Here is a 3,927-nt window from a genome sequence, read left to right as displayed (position 1 = left end):
AAGTGTATCTAGTCCCAGCATCAGTGTCAACTGCTACTTTTATTTACCTTAGCAATAGGATAAAGGTAAGACAATGGAGAGACATATGGGAGCTTTATCCAGATGTCAGCATCTCAGTAGCTTCCTTGTTGAACCTGAGGATGGTTTGGAATATGAGGTGTTTAACTTTGTCTTTGTACAGTGTAACAGTCACGACTACACAGGTTAACATTTTGCCCACACTCTTAACATTTTCTCTATTGCTCCTGTCTAGGCAAGCAAGCAAACAAGAGGCAAAGCATTGATTTTTGTTCTTTCCAATTTCCGTGGTGTGAAGACTCTTAGGATAGTTAATTTCAAACACATAATATCATGTCACCGAACGTACAACTGGGAAGAGATTCACAGTGGGGCACCATTAGATAGATGCAGCTTGTGTGAAGAATTCCAAGGCAATGAACAGACAGACACTGTAAAATGTAATGGACTAATCAGTGGTGAGCATTTATTACTTTTGTTTTCAAAATGCATTATTTGTTTGGATTTCAAATGACTTAGTAGCTGCATTTAACAACTGTGTGTGATGATTTCTACACATTTAACAACTGGCTTAGATGAGTCAGTCAGGACACCTATAGTAGATGGTAATACAATGTTTTACATTATTCTTACCAATAAATTGAAAGTCTGTTTTCATACCTCACTTTTTCTGTGGGTCCCAACCCAGACTCTTAGCAAATGCTGCTGAATTGCTACTCTGTTTCTGGCTTTACAGAGGAAATAGAAGAGTTAGAAGAAACCACCCACAGATCCTGTAGTAGTAACATCTCCCATTTCTGTGATAGAATATCTGATAAATGTCAAGAGACGGTGACGCTACTTTGACTCTCAGTTTTAGAAAATATAGTCCTTCCTGTTCTGGAAGGTATGGTGGAGACACACGCACGGGAGCATGCGGCTAGGACTTCTTGCGCTCAGGGTAACAGGAAACAAAGATAAAGTGGGAAGCATAGCTAAACTGTAATTTCCTGCAATCTGCTTCCTGCAGGCAGGCACTTCAGGCTAAAGTTCTCACAACCTCCTAAAAGAATGTCACTGATGGGGACCAAGTATTGAAACACATCAGTCTCTTGGGCTCATTATATTTTCAAGACCAACACTGCAATGTAGTAATGTACTTGCAACTGGGCTCATACCTTTCTCTGTCCATACACTCCTAACTAAATAGTTATACTCTTCCTAACTTCATTTGTGGAGTAGACTTTATGCTTTCTCAGTTATTCTAAGGTCTGGTTACAGCCTACCTCTTACATCAACAGTTTCCCATCTTCTATTGATTTATTCTATAATCAATAATCTTCCAACATGCTGTTATTTCTAGTGTCTTCTGCCTTCACACTCCTTCTCTCACTTTTAGTCAGTTTCTGCCTCATTTCTTTCCTCCATTTTCAAGGGACAATTCTTGAATGGGTATCCATTCATCTAATTCTACTCCTGAAAGATGTTGTGAATCTACTCCTTGCTATATTTTATATCCCTGGTGGGTGATCTTCTTCATGATCTTTGAATGTTGGATCCCTAGTACTTAGAATTTGCATGTGTTTCTCCCCACCTTGACTCTAGATCCTTGATCATTCCATACTGTCTCAGAACATTCAGTGTCATCTATAATCCAGTAACCATTTATCTTAAAACCTCATCTACTCCAATGTCTAGATGAAGCTCTATGCCACACTTACTAGGAGGTATGATACCTCAAACATCTGTTAAAATCAGGCTCTGATCTTCCTCTCCAGATCTATTCTTCATCTACATGTCAGTCTCTCATGAGACAAACACAGCAAATAGAATATTAACGTAGTATCAGTGACTGGGCTCCTACCCTCTTCTGTCCACCCAGTCCTAGCTTAATAGTTATACTCTTCTTTAATTTCATTTTTTTTCATTTGTGGAATATATTATGTTCTTTCTCAGCTATTTCAAAGTCTGGTTATAGAAATTCTTCCTCCCTCCAGTCCCCCATGAGCTTCATTATTTAAAACCATTTGTGGTTTCAAATCTTAACCAATTTCTCTATTTGCAGGACATGTTTAAAATCTGATAATCTCTGTAATCTCCTACATTGTCAGCTGTCCTATTGTAGCTTTTGCCCCAAAGATCAAATCCAGTTCCTTGTGCTTGCTAAGCATGAACCCTGCTATCAAATGGACCCTGTGTTATCACCCTCATTTCTCATCTGCATTATTCTGTAAAGTTTCAATAGTTAAGCCATTCCCCTCTTCCACTGACTATCTACATAGCAGTAGTTATTTTAAACTTAGTTGGATGGGACTCATCACTCAGATCTCTACCATAGCTCCCCATTTTACTCAGTTGATGTTAAAGACTTCAGTGGCTGTAAGACTTCAGACTGTCTTCTCTGTTTTCTGTGGTTCTTCTTCATCTCAGTTTCCCACTTTGCTGCTCTTGGAGCATGGCGGGCATTCATCAGACATGGGAGGGGGTTGCTAGCTCCACCCAAGATGTCAAACTTTCCAGGAATTCTCTTCATTAATTTCTGGTCTTTTAAAAGTCCTTTTAGATTGTGTTTCTTCTCACTGTCATTTCAAGTCACAGATAAAAGCTATGTGTTGTATATTTTATAAAGCTAGAAGAAATGATTTTTGAATATTTTCATAATAAAGAAAGGATAATGTTTGAAGAGATGGACATGTTGAACCAGATTTAAACATTAAACAATGCTTTAAATTCTTTTGTTTTTAATTATGTATATGTAAGTGTTTCTATGTGTGGGAATTTGTACATGTGAGTATGGGTGCCTATGAGGGTCAGAGCTGTTAGGTCCTCTAGACATTAGTTATAGGCAGTACTCAGATTATTGACATGAGTGCTGGGAACCAGGTTTGGGTCTTCTGCAGAGGCAATGTGCTCTCTTATTGCTGAACTATCTCTCTAACTATGCTGAATTTAGCTTAAGAATAAAAATTGACACGACAAAATCACACAGTTTCTCTAAGGAAAGCAAATAAGACATTCTTTCCCAGTCTCAAATGTGGTGGATACATTGAAAGGAAAATTAGTGAGTCTGAGGCCAGAGGATAAAATGGATGAAGCAATCTCAGTAGCAAAACAAAACTACAAAGAACAAGAACCAAGACTCCAACAACAGATTTGGCTCACACATTTCTGTTTTATAACAAGCAAATTACAGAGCAGCAGTGGGGAAGTAAAAGATACAAGAGACAAACAAAAGATTAAAATTTTCCTGATCTGACAAAAGATTGTCTACAGATTCTGCACGGAGCTCAAAAAAGTAAACATGAAACTGTTATTCCAAGCCCTGAGAAACTTGCTGAACTCAGCAGGTATCATATTATTGTTTAATAGGAAAAATGTATTCGGGTATTATATGCTACAGCAGGGTGAATACAATTGACAGTAATGCATTGCATATCTTGAAATAGATGAGAGGAATTTAATACATCCATCCTAAGGAAATAATAAAAATTTAAGGTGATAGATATGATAATTATCTCAACTTGACCATTAACCGAGGTATACATGAATTCAGATATTACATTTTACTTCATAAATATCAACAGGTTTATGTGTCAATCAGAATTCATTTTAAAGAAAAAAACATTTTCTAGTCATTCAGGAGATGAGAACAAGCTAGTTCTACAATGTAAAAGATGAGAATGACTACCATTGTGCTACATACAACACTATTCTTCATGGTGCGATGGCACAGAGTCCTAGGTTAACAGCTTATTCTTTGTGGAAGACTTTGTATCAGCCATGATCCTGAGGAAGGAAAGAGGGGGATGCTCACTTCCTGGCATTCACTTTACATCATGAAAGAAATATACCTTCATTCACTGGGGCTGGGTGTGAAGAAGCATTCACCGGGGCTGGGTGTGAAGAAGCATTCACCGGGGCTGGGTGTGA

This window comes from Mastomys coucha, unplaced genomic scaffold (genome assembly GCF_008632895.1).
Source record: "Mastomys coucha isolate ucsf_1 unplaced genomic scaffold, UCSF_Mcou_1 pScaffold16, whole genome shotgun sequence".
Classification (NCBI taxonomy): domain Eukaryota; kingdom Metazoa; phylum Chordata; class Mammalia; order Rodentia; family Muridae; genus Mastomys; species Mastomys coucha.
Note: the sequence above shows the minus strand (reverse complement) of the source record.